Source organism: Triturus cristatus, chromosome 4_1 (assembly GCF_964204655.1).
Source record: "Triturus cristatus chromosome 4_1, aTriCri1.1, whole genome shotgun sequence".
Lineage (NCBI taxonomy): Eukaryota > Metazoa > Chordata > Amphibia > Caudata > Salamandridae > Triturus > Triturus cristatus.
Window position 1 is genome coordinate 359,860,234 of NC_140585.1, and position 17,126 is coordinate 359,877,359.

The window sequence follows — 17,126 nt, forward strand, 5'->3', positions numbered from 1 at the left end:
CATGGAACATAGCAAAGATAGAGCGTAAATTATGGGAGGTAGAGCACCCCGAAATAAACCCGGATTGATCTGGGAGCACAAGCAGAGGCATCAATGGTTGGATTTTGGTAGCCAGTATCTTCGCTAGTATCTTGGCGTCTAGGTTGATGAGTGATAGGGGACGATAGGATTCACAAAGCGTAGTCGATTTATCCTTTTTAAGAAGGGTAATAATCAGGGCCTGTCTAAGGGACGGGGGAAGGATCCCGGAGTTGTGAGCCTCGGCATACATCTCTAAGAGGCGAGGCGTGATGAGATCCACATAGGCTTTGTAGAATTCCGCATTTAGACCATACGGCCCGGGGCCTTCTTATTTGGGAGAGAGAGGATAGCCTCACGCACATCTTTTTCGTCTATGGGCTGGCTGAGGCATTCCCTGTGGGCGTCCGATAACCATGGCCGTGTCTGACAAGTAATCGTCTAGTGTTTCACCCGCCATTCCTCCCCTCGTGGCATACATGTCTGAGTAGAAGTTTTTGAATTGGTCCACTATCGCATTAGGCGTGAAGTGTGTGTTCCCCTGTGTGTCGACTATATGGTCAATTGGGTGATGATCTGCATGAAAGCGCAGCCGAAATGCCAGGTTCCTCCCAGGGCGTCCCCCCCTTACCATAGGCTCGGGCCACATGTCATTTCGCTATGTATTTTGCCTCTGTGTCCGCCAGTGTGTTATAGTCTGCCACTAAGTCTTGTGTGCAGAATAGTGTGTCCGCCCCCGGTGTACTCTGATATTGGCGTTCTAGGTCCTCCAATGTCTGCTCTATCCTGGACAGCTGGCCCCTAAGATCCCTCAAAATCCCTGCAGTGGTACTAATACACACTCCCCGTATTGTCACTTTAAAGGCCTCCCAGAGAGTGGCCTGACTGCCCACCGAACTCACAGCCTCAGTGAAATACCGTACAATAGCTGCCCTGACAGCCTACTGGTATGTAGGATCTAGTAATGACTCGGCCCGGAATCGCCAGGTGAAGGGGCGGTGGGGATTTGTAGGAATGCAAAGGGTGAGACTGACAGGGTTATGATCGGAAAACATGCGCGGGAGTATATGTACTTGTGTGACCCACCCATTGGCCACCTCGCTCAACAGCCAGTAGTCAAGCCTGGACCAACTGTTGTAGGCAGGAGTGATGTACGTTCCCTCCAGTATGTTAACATGGCATAGACGCCAAGCAACTACAAGACCCATTTCCGCCATGGCATCCCGGATGCATTGGGCAACCCTCATGGTGCGCGCACCTGTAGCATTGGATTGGTCCACCTGTGGATTGAGATGAGTATTCAAGTCGCCCCCCCAAATGACGGCGGCATCAGGCCAGGATCTGAGGACCCTAGCGAAAACGTGTGGCGGGCCAGACAGGGTTCACAGGGCGATGTCGCCAGATATCGCAGCGGTGGAGCACCCTCGGTATCGGCAATACATGGCGAGCAGAATTCGCCAGTGGATGGCAGGGCCGGAGCAGGATAGTGACAGGATGTTCACGGCGGCTGGCAGAGCTACACTACTGTGCGGCCATCTCGCCGTGCACCAGGCCACGCCCCCAACCTCATGCCTCTTTAATCCACCACCAGACACTCCTTACCTCTTTATCTTACCTTTGCTGGTTCTTTTTTATCCCTGCATTCTCCGTTTGTCACTGTTCTCCTCCTCCTCTTTTCCGCCTTTTGTGTTTTCTTTGTGTTGCGTTTGGTGAGGAACAATGACTGCAGGTCACCATAAATGAGTGCCTGTGAGCCCTCCCTGTAACCACTGGCTCAAATTAAGCACTGGAGGTCAGCGAATTGTGAAGTGTGCATATTGTGTGTATCCCAGGAGACAAAGAGACAACATCTCAAGGGGCAACACCCTCAGAGGACCAGTGATGGTGACCCTCATCTCTGCAGACTGGACGGAGGTGATTTTATGTGCAAGGATCCATAAAAAGATTGTGATAATTCACAATAGCCACTTGTTTTTTTCCTCACACGCACCCTGACATTCCGAGCAGAAAAGTTATAATTCGTGAAGGGGAGATGGTAGCCACGGCCTTGTCCCCTCTGTAATTTCCCAGTGAAGCTCTGTGTGGAACATTCTGGAAAGCATTGTTTTTACCCAGGTGGAGTCAGGAAAGGCGTTTCTTGAAGGTGTGTCCACTAACCCTTGTTAATGGGGGAATCTGTGGCTGTCAGTTACAGGGGTAATTCTTTAGGATTTAAGGTGGGGGGAGATTATTTGGGATTATTGTTCTGCTTTACTCCCTTTGATTCTATTCTGTACCATCTCCACTTTCCTCTTCTCTCTTTTGTACCCTTCATGGCACAGCATTATACATCCAGTGTTATATCTACGAATATTGTAGGTATTAACTTTTGAATCCATACTTTGAGGTTCTTTGGAGGGGAAAATATGCTTAGTTTATGTTTAGTGAATACCATGGGCCTAATGCAGGTCTCTGCAGCCCCTGCTGTGCAGAGGGTCCACAACCCTCCAGGGGGGGGCCCTAGCCTTCAAGTGGGGCCCAATCAGTCCAAGGCCAATGAATATATGTATGATATGGATAGACTCAGTGTCCCCTCATCACATCCTGCAGAGGGGACCCCATCATTTGGCGTTACGTCACTGGTGGATTCTTCTGTAGAGGGCTCTTTCCTCAGACCTCCACTCACATTAAAATAGGAAAATGCAGCATCCATGCACTAAACAACATTTGGGGACAATGAAAGCCAGAACCGCTATGTTTTTAGCTGCTTCAAGGACTGCTGAAAAAGGTGCGTATTTTACCTTGTTCTTCGCATAGCCTAGTCCACAGAGTAGTAGTGTGGTTACAAATTGTTTTTGCCTGTTGCATCCATTCCAATTAACAGACGAAACTTCTAGCTCATTTTGGCTGCTATTCTAAACCCTGAGTTGATGATAAGCAGCACACACATTCCCATGTCTGAGGCCATCGTGTTCCATGATATACGGCATTATTAGCAAGAACATCCAACTTTTCATCAGCTAAACACTCGGATAAAACGGCGGCGCCTGGTGCGGCATCTCTTGGCTATGAGCCTGTGGACATTTCTGTGGTTTGGCAAGTCTTTGTGTTGATCAAGGGGTCTGGGATAAAACGTCTGTGTGCTACACCGAATCAACTTCATTTGCAGCTCTGCACCTTTTATAGAAAAAGCCCCTGGTCCGCAAATTGCGTTGGCACAATAATGAGCCGCTTCAAGTAAAGAGTTTAAAAAACAAGCATTTGCATACAAAGGCCTCGCCTTTTGGACCGTATAAGTGTTTAGCCATTCAACACATATATGACATCTTATGAACAACGTACTTATTTTTAAAATATGCATTGAATTGCTCCTGCTGTAGAGGTATAAGTGCTTCTCACATTGTCAGGCGACTTGTTCTAAGACGCTGGGCTCAGCTAAGTACTGAGCACTTTGCATTACATGAATCACCCTGGTGCCACCATGCTCATGACAGGGGGTTTGGATGCTCCTCAAGCTTCCTGGAGTAGGGGTGTGAGTGGCGTTTAGATTGTGAAAAGCAACACTGGTCGAAATAAGTCAATCTTGAGCTTGTTTGCATTGCAATGTGTACTAGAACCCGACAACGCAATAAGAACAGAAGCCTCAGGTCTTACTGTGAAACTTGTTTGCACTGAATGGGAAGTGAATGGGTGTTACTTTCAAGAGGCGGAAGTGGTAGAAGTGGAAGAAAAAAACATTTATTTTTAAAAGTGCCTGTATAAGGTGGGAAAATAGGAGTGAGACAACAAAGGCAAATCTGAAGACCGTGTAAAGCCAATGACTCAAGAGCATGCAGTAAATGATGGAGCTAGCAAGCTTTACCTACTGTCACATTCCATGCTGCAGGCCCTTAGCATAGTTGTAATTTAATCTTGAAGAAATAAATATATGACTTGACAGCACAGACAGCTGGACTTTAACCAGAAGAGGGTACACTCAACTAGTTCTGGTGGGATCCAGGCTTTGTGTCCACTTAATATCTAACCCGTCTGCCGTGGAGATCACGTTTGAAAGTGGAGAAAGTAGGAGAGTATCAATGCCCATTCAGACTTTGGCATCTCCTTGGAGAAAACAGTTGCACTGGTTAGTGGAAGGGTTTGATCACCATATCATCTTTTCCTATAGTTAAGAACTAGGTGCACACCGAATGCCCATTACATCCTTGGCCTCTTTGAATATAGTGCACTTTACATGTCAATTTGAATTCAGCACCTGCATGTCTTTGCAACTAGAGTATGCCACAGTCAGGGCTACCAGAACGCTCCATGGGCAACTAGCAGCGTTTCCCAGCAGTGAGATGTCCTATTATAATCCCTTTTGTGAACTGCTTTAGTTGAATTGGGTCAAACAAATCAAACAACAACCGTAAATGCCAGAGTACATTTAATTGGGAAATGAAAGCCCTGAACTAGAAATGTTGGTGTTTAGCACATGTGTTTTGATTTCAGTTGCACACTTTAATCAGCATGAATTAAATGGACCCGTTTTTGATTTCTATCCCGAACATAAAGTAGATGTAGACGAGGGCTCCCATTACAAGCTCACTGTTACCACCTGCTTAGAGCAAGTGCTAAATGGTTGGAGGGGCTATTTCTTTGGCTTGTGAGGGTTTGGATTGGAAGTTCTCCTTTTGGTTCAGCTGGAGAAATCTTCTTCTGCTACACCCCAGGTGGATTGAATAAGTCTAAGTCCGGACATCTGGGACAACTATAGTTGCCTGGAGCAGTTTCCTCTGGTGAATACCACTTCCGGTACCACGAGACGGAGCCCTCTGTGGTAAACTTCACTCCCTAGGACTTGTTTCACAGTTCTTTGTGTGATTTGCTAGACTATAACGTTCCGCCATATATAATAAGAATCTGCGCCACAATTAGACTTGCTTCTTCACTAATGGCTTTGCCATCAGGATGGGGACCAGGGCGGGTGGCAGGAATACTTCTAAGTTCATTTTTAAAAACTACAACTTTTAGTAAATACCTCTCACTGCAGTAATTTAATGTGATGTACTAAGGGGAAACGTTTCCTCGCGTTAAACACACGTATTTTAATTTTCAAGGGACTATATCCTATTTTTACATATTGTTTGCTGCATGATTACCATTCTGAACCTTGTCAAGGCTCGGCTCGTGCAGTCTCTAGGAGCAGGGCCGGCTTTAACGCTGGTGGCGCCCAGTGCGCCAATCACTTTTGACGTGCCTACGTCCCATGACCACCTCTTCAGATTCCTTCACTACCATGTGCAAAAGTGCTTCTCTTCTCGCCTATCATAAGATATTGCCAAGCACAGCACCCCCCTTCACAGGTCAGCGGCCAGTGCGGCCGCACCTGTCGCACTGCCCTAAAGCCGGCCCTGTCTAGGAGCCAAGCCAGATCCCTGGCTCAGCTCTATCCTTGTTATTTTGTTGAATCAGCCACCTCGAGTTAGGAATGTTGAAAATGTTAATGCATGTGAAAGTATAACAGAATGCACAATTAACAAATAAAAGCTCGTCGAAGCAGTTCACGCTCTCGGCCCTATGAGAAGACACACCAGACACAAGTGGGAAAATCATACGTTAGCCAAACAGTACGGAGGTGAACAAAGGGGGAACAAACGCCAGCGGTGTTACCGTGAGCACCCCTGCCCACCCGCCTCCCCGCCCCCACTCCGTGTGAAAGACTGTATGACAGCGGATGAGTTAAAGCACACAGCGGTAAAATGAAAGGAAAACAATATAAAGTACTAACATACTGGCACAGAACACTGCACTAAATAGCGGAATGGGACGAAACAAAAAAGGACACTTGTTGGATGGGGTATGGGGCTACAGGTTCTTTGTCTCACCTTTTGTGGTGCTGCCTGAAGCTGGAAAATTACTGGTAGGGGAGTTCGAAGAATTGGGGGAAGTCTTTAAAGTCTCTTTTCTGAGGAACCGGGGCACAGTGTGTTGCGGGGCTTCCCAATTCTGGGAGGGAGAGAACATATAAATATCAATGAGAGGCATACAGATAGCCATAGGATTGAGAGTGGCTCTCCAGGCCATGCATGGAGCAAAGAAAAATGACCCTCCCTCTCCTTCGGATCGGCAGGATGTGGGGCACCCCAGCCCTGGAAAGAATAATGCAATCCACTGAATGACGTCTTATAGCATGAGAAACTGATTAGCCCCCATTTATCTCAAACGTCAAACCTACCTAGTCCACAACTTCTGAGAATTGCATCAAACCACATACTTCAGATCTCTCTATCATATACCTCTTAAACGATCCCAGACAGTGCCACAAATCGAACAGATGAGCCTCTTGGACTCAATCCAAAATGTCTAAAACAATAGCCCACATAAAATGCTATTTATTGTGTGGCATCTATGTTGGACGTGGGAAGGACAAAGGGTTCAGACAGTTGAAAGTGCACCTCGCTGGGCGTAGGTGACAGCATGTATCACTTGTTAAAAGCAATACAAGTATTTGAAAATAAACCGATATTTAAATAGAACAGAGATATAAATAAATAAATGTGATACTTGTATAGCGCACTACTCACCTGCAAGGGTCTCAAGGCGCTTGTACAAATACCACTGTGGAACCCATCCTGGCTTTCCCTGTGAGGCATCCACTCCTGGGCACCCCCAAGGTGGAGGCCAGGCATCCTTAGCATTGTGGGGGCCGTTGTGGAGATTAAGCAAGCTATTGCCCAGAGTTGCAGAGTGGGACTCCATGATTGGAATAGGTACCAAGGCGAGAATTATCAGGTCCATGGAATTTTTGAGCCCAAGACCCGCCGAGGCAGGGAATTGAACCCTGGTCCCGTGCTAGACCTCTGCATCAGGATCTGCCACTCTAATCCTTGAGCCACACTTCTCCACATTGCTTAAATCTATGCATTGAGATGCAATCATACTAATTAGACCTTATGAGCAGATTTGTTTTACCCTTTGAAGGAATTAAAAATACTTTTTGTGTGACAAAAGGGAATGCTTTCTCTGACCTTTATTTACATTGTGGTAATAAATGTGTATGTTCATTAGTACACTTTTCCCAGTTAAATGCCCCATGCTGCCACAATTATTTCCACCGGCATTGCATGATAAACATATGTATACCATATTAGTGACAATAGTCTTGAGACTTGATGCAAAGAACCGGATTCACAGACTCTTGAATGAAACAGATGAGGGATGTTTCTGCTGGGACTCCTCTATCGCGACCCTGCTCCAAAGAATACTGCTCGAGAACTAGCAGCAGTAGCTTGATGTAATGTTTGCTTCTAATTTAAACGAGCATTGGCAAAGGCAATAGGTCTCTGCAATCTAAGCGCTGCAATGTTAATGTATTTGTGTGTATAAATAATAACAGCCCTACACAAATGCATTTACATTGCCAACGTCTATAGCGCTTGGATTAACAAGACCTATTGACTTTGCCAATGATTGTTAAAATAGCCTTTATTGGAACTCAGCACAGCTCTTCAGACCACTTCTACACCCTCACGTTGTTAGCTCTCCCAGTGTGAGGATTCTCATACTCTTTATATAGTGGGCTAATTGTTGATGCAAAGCATCTGCTTCCGTGACGCTATTTTTTTTTAAAGCCGTTATTGCCTATTGCCCACTTTAAGTGACATTACACGCTATTTACCAGTCATTTTTCTGGAGCTCGTATGCACAGAATACATTATTTTAAATACTTAACACAATTGTATAAATAACTAAAAATAAAACTGAATAATCATGCTGCGCTTTACCTAATTCTGTAATGAAAATGATATGATATCAGCGTCTGCGTTTTGAGCAAGTCCTTCGCCGTATATTTATACCAGAAATTCCTGTGGCTGACCGGGAGTATCAGGCGATGAAAAATGTAGTAGGGGCACTCGACTATTTTTGGGCATCAAATGTGTCCAATCTCATTGCACAAAACTAAATGCAGCACAGTTATTTTTCTTTTTTTGCACGGATAGAGCCCTCCAGCAAACGACTACTGGGAAGTAAGACCTAAAGCAAAAGTTTTGGGCAGAATGAGTGAATATTTAGGAATTCGATTTTTAAATTTGTAGTAATCTGTGCGGAATTGGCCATTTCTCTGGGATAGATTTAAAATGTTGCATTTGACCATGTTTACTTCGGCCCGCGGTGGTCCCTTCAACATTGGTGAACATCCAATGTTTTGGGTCTGACGCTGGTGGTTTCCTCTTATATCCAAAGTGGTGACGTCACGCTGCTGTCTTCTATTTTCCGAAACAATTTACAGGCAGTGACTCGAAGGGCGTCAGGCTGCCGAAAGTAGGGCGTGCTGCTGCAATTAAATACGTGCAGTGTTTCACTCGAACAAGAACTGTGCCTCATAGTCATTTTACCACACACACACATACACACACACACGAGGTAAAATAATGACTCCTGCAGTACATTGCGGTCTATATTAGAATGTTTCCTTTTTAACTCTGGTCTCCTAAAATGCAATGTTATAAGGAGGGACACTCACTTATACGCGATGTCACAGGTCAGCGACCAGAAAAGAGACCTACAGCAAACTCCTACAAGAATACATGCTGTAGTATTGCCTAAATGCCCATTTCTGCCTGTGTGAATTTGTCTCTCTCGTTCCTCAGTAATGAATTGCTGCCCCTGGCCCGGTGAACGGAGCCTGTGCACGCTCACTGCTGCAGCTGAGAGTGTGCATACAGTATGTGACTCTGCAGGTGTTTGATTCTACAGCCCCCACATCCTGATGCCCTGCACGCACGGGGTCTTGTGCCTGCAGCCGCGCTCTTCGCAGTGTCCCCTTGAAGTGCGGTTTATTAACAGTGAGCGCAGCAGAGCACGGTATTACTAATCCAAGGCCTGGTTGTGAGTGGAGAAGAGGACTGTCAGACACCAAACAAGCATTGGCAATGCATCAAGACTCGCATTAACACAAGACCTATTTCATTGAAAACGTGAGTGCCGGCGGCCGCGAGAAGGCACGAGCACGGCCAGGAGTGCGCGGGAGGAGAGCGGGGCCACAAGATGTCATGGACTTCGGGAGGGGGGGTTTAGGAAGGAACAGAAAGCAAGTAGTCTGTGCAGTAAAGGGTCCAATAGCCATGGAAAGATACAAATGACTGACTGGCTGTCATGGGGAGGGACTAACAAGCTTAAAACCAATCAGAAAGCAGCATTTATAACCTAAGTCAATGAAGAAGATGGGCCGGAGAGTGGGCGGAGCCTCCATGAAGCTTCCACACTATAGTGTATACTGCACGCCTTGCAAAGCGATGCAGCGCATTCGCGCTGCAATGCTAGCGAGACCTAAAAACACAGTCTACATGAACGGAAAAAAACACTAAACCTTTTTGTGAAGTGCACTTGGTTTCATAATAACAAATGTTTTTATTCTGAATTATAAGGCATATGGTTTGGGAATGCTGGCATTACTATAATATCCGGGCCCTTTAACGCATGTTTCCCCCAATATTTTGGTCCTCTCTGTCCACCAGGGAAAGTTAGCCACATAGAGCTCTCCCGCCTGCCACTGGTGCTTCCTGGCGTGTTCATCCTCCGCCCTGTGATGAGGCATGTCGGGTATAGTAGGCCAGTCCTCACGGGGTCACAGGAATGACTGACAACACACACACTTTAGTTGGTCTGTCAGCTAAGACCATGAGAAATCTTACGCCCATGTATTTATACCCTCGGGCCTCGGTCGGAGGGTTGAAGTGGATACATTTAAACGCAGAGACCGGATGGCTCTCTCCATCCCTCCCATCTTCTAATAAAGAACCATAACCAAACACACAAAGCAAATGCATCAGCACGGCAAGTCTCTCACCCTCTTACTGGGTGGCAGGTTCGGACGCAGTAGATACCTCTGGCTCCTGGGCGTTGCATCCAGCTCTTTCTCATCATGCTGCTCTTCATCTGGAACATCCTCGGAGGGGGACGGCGTGCAGCCCGGGACGGCGTGGTGCTCGCTTCCTTCTCGGCCTGTTAAGGGGACATGGGTCCACCTCTTCCTTGTGCTGTGTCTGGCATACCTTCTCTGTCTTCCGAGCCGTCGTCGTCCTTTGCCTTGGACTAGCGGGTACAATGTCTCTCTGTATTTCCTTGAACCAGGCAGGATATGTTTCTCATGACTGTCTGCCGACCACACTTCGGAGTTACCATGGTCCCATTGATTGGTATGACAGTCCACACTTCTGGTTCATAGAGTGTTCTGAACATTCACCCAGGGTCAGGTGGAGATCTTTGAGCTCCGACATGCAGGGTTCAATCAGTCAGCGCTACTCACCCGTGAGGGTCTCATGGAGCTGGAGGGGGAGGGTGAGTGTGCAGATCCGAGTCAGCCGAAGAGTCAGGTTTTGAGGCTCTTTCTGAAGGTGAGCAGAGTGGGGGAGCGCCTGATGTAGATCGGGAGATCGTTCCCGTCCTTTGCCGCGATGTAGGAGAAGGCTCTTCCACCTGCTCTGGTTCTGTGGATGAGTGGGGTTTCTGTGAGGGCGAGGTCGACGGAACGGAGGATTCTCTTGGGTACGTGGAAGGAGAATCTTTCGTTGAGGTATTTGGGCCCAGTGTTGTGGAGGTATTTGTAGGAGTGGATGAGTAGTAAGGCTGGGCGTAGTGGGGCTACGCGGAGGGCCACAGAGGTACGAATAAACTCTGTGGCCCTGATGGCCCTCCGCATAGCTCCGTTATGCCGCCCGCCTCCACCCCCTATATTATTAACAATGAATTCTACACTTAAAAGTACATTTAAACCACTTACCTGAACTGCGTCGTTCCTGGGCTGCCCTCCTCCTCTTCGTCGCTGATTCTGGTAATTCTTGTGACAACTGCGCATGGGCATGCGTCCGCGCATGCGCATTTCTTGTCAGAAGTTTTCGCAAGAATTAGCAGAAACGGCGACGAAGAGGAGGAGGGCAACCCGGGGAAGCCCCAGTTCAGGCAAGTGGTTTAAATTCACTTTTAAGTTGTAGAATTCATTGTTAATATAGGGAGGTGGAGGCGGAGCTGGCCAACTCCGCTTCGCTGCAGTGTGTGCGTAGATTTGCATTCTCCGCGTTCTCTGCGGAACACGGAGGAGGCACATATCCGCACACTCCGCGGGGGGAGCGGAGGTCTCCGCCCGGTGCTAGTGTGTAGCTTGAAGGCTACTCAATTCTCGATGTGAAGCTAGTGGAGGTCTTGCAGGTGTTGGGTGATGTGTTCATGTCGAGGGATGCCGCGGATGAGTCTGGCCACGGATTTCTGGATGAGTTTGCGTAGCAGGGATCTGTTGATTCCAGTGTAGAGGGGGTTTCCGTAGTCCATTCTGCTTGTTATGAGTGCGTAGGTGATGGATTCGGGGGATGCAGAGGGTGTTGAGAGAGGTGGAGGCGATGTCGTTGATCTGGCAGGTCATGGTGAGGGAGGAGTCAAGTATGATGCTGAGGTTCCGGGAGTGGTCCGTGTGGGTGGGGGGTTGCCGAGGGCGGTCAGCCACCAGGTGTTGTCCCAGGCAGAGGGGGTGGGTCCGGGGACGAGGACCTTTGTCTTCTCTGTGTTGAGCTTAAGGCAGCTGCTGCTCATCCGAGATGCAACGTCTTTAATTTCTTCCTCAAAGCTGAGTCTGGTGGCGTCTTGTTCCTCCATGAGGGAGAGGATGTGTTGGGTGTCTTTGGCGTAGGATACTATGCTGTGTCCATGCTGTCTGACGATGGCAGAAAGGGGGGCCTTGTAGATGTTGAGGAGCGTGGGATTGAGCGATGATCCTTGGGGTACTCCGCAGTTGATCTCTGTGGGTTCGGAGAGGAAGGGCGGGACTCAGGTCCTTTGGGGTCTACCGGTGAGGAAGGAGCAGAGCCAGTCGAGGGTCATTCCCTGTATGCCGGCGTCATGGAGCCTGGCTGTGAGAGTGCGGTGGGAGACGGTGTCGAAGGCTGCGGAGAGGTCTAGTAGGATGAGGGCTGCGGTGTGGCCTTGGTCGTGGAGTGTGCGGATGTCGTCTATGACGGTGAGGAGGGCAGTTTCTGGGCTGTGGCTGCTGCGGGATCCAGATTGGGAAGGGTCGAGGATGGCGTTCTCCTTGATGAAGTTTGTCAACTGGGCGTTGTCGATCTTCTCGGTGACTTTGGCTGTGAAGGAAAGGAGAGAGATGGGTCGGTAGTTTTTCAGGTCAGTCGGGTCTGCAGAGGGTTTCTTGAGGAGGGGCTTGACTTCTGCACATTTCCAGTTGTTGGGGAATGGGCCGGATTCGAAGGTGGTGTTGATGGTTCATCATAGCTCGGGTGCTATGGCGGCGGCGGCTCTGTGGAAGATGTGCGGCATGCAGGGGTCCGTGGGGACTACTGAGTGAGTGCTCTTCATGGTCGTGGGGGTATCTTCAGTGGTGACCGGGGTCCAGGCGGCGATGGTAGGCTGGCTGTTGTCGCTGGAGGAAGGAGTGGTTTCTGGAGTCTGTTCGCTGAAGTTGTCATAGAGGGCCTTGATTTTCAGATGGAAGTAGGAACCATGCTTGTTGCCGAGGTCCTGCGAGAGTGTGACGTCCGTGGCTTCGCTGGGTGGTATGGTGAATTTCTGGATGATGCTGAAGAGTTCCTTTGACTTGCTGGAGTTGGAGAGGATTTTGCTCCGGACGAAGGTCCTTTTGGTGGATATGATGAGTTGGTGGTATTCTGTCATGGCGTTCTTGTAGGTGTTCTGGTCTTCGGTGGTTTTGCTCTTCCTCCATCGCTTCTCGAGCCATCTGCAGGTGCATCTGATTTCTTGGAGGTCGGTGGTGAACCAGGTGGCCTTAATGGGGTGCTGTCTGTCGGGGTTGCGAAGGGGGGCGAGCTTGTCTGAGCAGTTGGTGATCCACCAGTGTACTTCTTTGGCTGCAGAGTTGGTGTCGGTCGAGGCGGGAGGGGGCTTGTGATTGAGGGTGCATTTAAGGTGCTCCTCTGTGACCTTGCCCCAGTTCCTTCACGGTGGGCGTGGTGTGGGTTTGTGATCGGTGGCATTGTTGAAAGAGAAGTGTATGCAGTGGTGGTCCATCCAGGGGGTTGGGTGGTGTGGCTGAAGTGGATGTTGTTTCCTCCTGCGAAGATGGGGTTGAGGGTGTGTCCTGCCTTATGGGTGGGGTGGTGACGAGCTGTTTCAGTCCGAGGTTGGCGAAGTTGGCGAGGTTGGGGTCGCTGAGGTTGTCGAGGTGGAAGTTGAGGTTGCTGATGAGTATGTAGTCCATGGAGGCGATTGCGTGGGGCGCGATGAGGTCGGCAATAGTAGTGGTAAATGAAGTTCGAGGTCCAGGGCTCTGTAGGCGAGGGTGCCACGTACGGTCGTTCTAGGGCTGGGCTGGATCTGGAAATGGAGGTGTTCGGTGGTGGATGGGGAGTCGCTTGTGCTGGAGGTGGAGAGTTGGAGGGAGCTCGGCGGTTGGGGTGGTTCTTCTCTGGATCTTGTATCCGTCGGGGATGGCGGTGGCGATGTCCGGGGCGGAGGAGGTGTTGGTCTAGGTTTCCGTGAAGAAGGCGACGTCTGGCGAGAGGGTGTTGAGGAGGTCCCAGATCTCTATAGCATGTCTGTGCAGGGAGCGCACATTGAGGAGGATGCACCTTAGGGCTTCAGGGGTTGGGATCCTCGAATGCCAATCACGGCTGACCTTCTCCTGTTTTGCCTGTCTCTTCATTTGAGTTTTTCCACATCTGTGCTTGTAGGCATCCAGTCAAGATCTTGCGGGACAACATCTCGGGCGTTTAGTTAAATAGTAACGTTGTGGGGTTCACCCCATAGTTGAATGTGGGGTCTCTCGATAGGCTTGGAGGAATTGGTGAAGGCATATTTCGGCATCCTGGCGTTGGTCCACTCCAATTGGGAGGGCTTAGTTCAGTGTCCTCATGAACCTCTCTACCTCACTGTTGGCTTGCATCCATTAGGGGATAATTTTCCAGTGGCAGATCGTGCTCCACAACAAAAAGTCCTGGAATTCCTGACCCTAGAAGGGGGGGTCCATTATCAGACTTCACCTCCTCGGGCAGACCTAGCAAGGGAAAGGACTTCTCCAGCGCAGATTGGACATGGGCGAACACGATGCAGGGTACCAGTTCCACGACTGGGAACTTGGAGTACGAGTCCATGAACACCAGGGTGTTGCATCCATTGGAGAAAATTCCAGAGTCTATGCTGACCTTTGACAAAGGTGTGAGACTGGGCTTTTCTGTTAGTACCGGTGCAGCAATCGGGTCTTTGCCTGTTATGGTGCAGGGGTGACACTTCCTGAGTTCCTCATTGACCAGATCGTCCATGCCTGGGAACCAGACCTTGGCTCTCAGCAGCCCTTGGGTGTTCTTGATGAGCGAGGGTGACCATCTGGCTTTGGAGGCATCTGGAGGTGGCAATTTTCTATCCTCGGAGCAACAGGCCGGTGCCACTCACGGTGAGTTTATTTTGTACCCTACAGAGCTGTTTTGCTCCTCCGGGGTCCTTATTTATTTATTTATTTATAGTTTTATATAGCGTGAACCAGACCCAAGAGGGTATCAGAGCGCTTTACATTTAGGATTGTTGCGTTAAGAGTTACATCAGATACAAGAGCATAGTAAGATACAGTACACATAAACAATGATTCGCGAATTCGTAGGAGGGAGGGGAGGAAGGAGTAATAGCGGGGAGACTACGAGGAACTGTGCCCAATGTCCGGCTGGGTAGGTGACGGTCAAGGGGGAAACCAGGGCCAATCTCCTCATTAGCTGTCTAGCAGCTCCACCGGGCATCAGCCATGTAGCTCAGGTCTCAGAATTCAGAAAAAACAGGTTTCAGTTTCTTTGATTTGAGAAGGTTATATAGCGCTGGCTAGACCCGGAGGTATCAGAGCGCAAACCAGAGGATTGTTGCATTACAAAGGTATATCTAAAAAGGTTTAAATAGCGCTGGCTAAACCCGGAGGTAACAGAGCGCTATACAAGAGGAACATTGCGTTACAAATTACATCAGTTACAATAGTGTAGTAAGGTACAGTCAACAAACAACAAGGATGAGAGAATTTGTAGGAAAGGAGGGGAGGAAGGAGCCATAACGGGGAGACGAGGAAGAACTGTGTCCGATGTCCGGCTGGGTAGGTGATGGTCAAGGGGGAAACCAGGGCCAATCTGCTCATTCGCTGTCTAGCAGCTCCACCGGGCATCAGCCATGTTGCTCAGGTCTCAGCATTCAGGAAAACCAGATTTTAGTTTATTAGATTTGAGAAAGGTTATATAGCGCTAGCTAGACCCGGAGGTATCAGAACGCAACACCAGAGGATTGTTGCATTACAAGGTATATCTAAAAAGGTTTATATAGCGCTGGCTAGACATCGAGGTATCAGAGCGCTATACAAGAGGAACATTGCGATACAAATTACATCAGTTACAATAGCGCAGTAAGGTACAGTCAACAAACAACGAGGATGAGAGAATTTGTAGGAAAGGAGGGGGAGAAGGGGCCATAACAGGGAGACGAGGAAGAACTGTGTCCGATGTCCGGCTAGATAGGTGACGGTCTAGGGGGAAACCAGGGCCAATCTCCTCACTAGCTGTCTAGCAACTCCACCGGGCATCAGCCATGTTGCTTAGGTCTCAACGTTCGGGAAAACCAGTTTTGAATAGATACATAGACTACGAGAATAGAGGTAACAGAAGGAGGCGGGAGGGGTTGGAGTGTGCCAACAGCTCAGTATGGGAGTGCCCCGGAGCCACGGGGGTCCCCCACGGCAGTGATTAAGACTGGCCCCAGCCCCCATCCTGACAGGGAAATGTGTGCTCCTCTGGGCGTTAGTGTTGATCGCGCTTTGATTGCAGGAAGGTCCGCCATCTTAAGATCAAGCATCTGGGACAGGCATACTGGGGGTTTGTGAGGTGAGAGGGCATGAATTGCATTAGGCAAGGGAATGGCTAACATGGTTCACTTTGAGTGAAAATACAAAATCAAGGCAGGACGGAGGTCTGTAGTGAGGTGAAACACAGTGTGTGGGCCCCTCCTCCACCGATCAAAGCCTCTCTGTACCCATGTCGCGGGCAGGCCTGTCTTCCGTTATGGCAGCCCTCCCCTACAGGGGGTTGATCGGCAGTGCTGCGCCTCGGGAAGAGAACGGGGGGGTGGGGGGGCCTCTGTAGATAGTCCGAGAGCGATGTCATAGCCTCCGTCCCACGTACTCAGACTGCAGCCCCAGCTCACTTCAGGTGCCATCCAGGTCACGAGCACTCTGGAACGTTGCGGATCACTTCTTGGCGCTCCGGCGGCCCAGAACTGAGAAGCCAAACTCCATGCCTGCATTTGTCCTAGCGGCCGCCATTTTGAAGGCAGGCAGGCCACTTGGGGGCTTTTTAACTCGCTGGGGAGTCCCGGTCCTGTTGCCCCCTAAGCCCCCATTGCCGATGCTCGCTGCGGCATCACTGCTTACCGGTGGTTCAGTTGGCCTGAGGCTCCACTCTGTTGTTGCACTCCACTCCACTAGGCTCCGCCCCCATGGAACTCCGGTCGATCTCGGTCACGGTTGCGGATCCGGGTGCCTTCTCCGATTGGCCGGGACTTCACCAAGGATCCTCACTCTCCGCTTCGTCTCTTCAGGTGCGCCAGATGCATTAATGCAGTAGGAGGGGGCTCCGACGAAGGTCCAGATCTCACCGGACTATGGAGGGGTCAGCCGTTGCTTCCGGGAGCAAGCGCTAGGACCAAAGAGGTGAGCAGGGACTCAGGCTGGTGTCATTGGTATCGGTGGGGACGGGCCAGGGTGGGATATTCAATCGAATTGATCCCGGGGCCCGGGAGCTCCCGTACAGGGCTCCTTCCCAGCGGCGATCTTGCCATCCTCTCCATGTTGAATTGTTCAAATCACTCCAAGTCCTTGACTTGCTTTAGGGATCCAAGTGCTTGACTTGGATCCCTAAAGCAAGTGATGCCATTGCCTCCGGGCCAGGACTTCCTTCACCTTCACGAGGTTGTTGTTCCTATCAGTGGCATCTCATATGTCTTATTGGGTGATGGCAATAGGGAAGGCATTCTCTATGATAATTTTTATGAAACATTCAGTGTGCTCTTCTTGGGCCTGTTTGCTCGATGTGCATTGCATCAAAAGACATGACAGGAAATCGGCATAGTTGTTGGTGCCCGGTTGATAGACAATTTGGTAATCATAG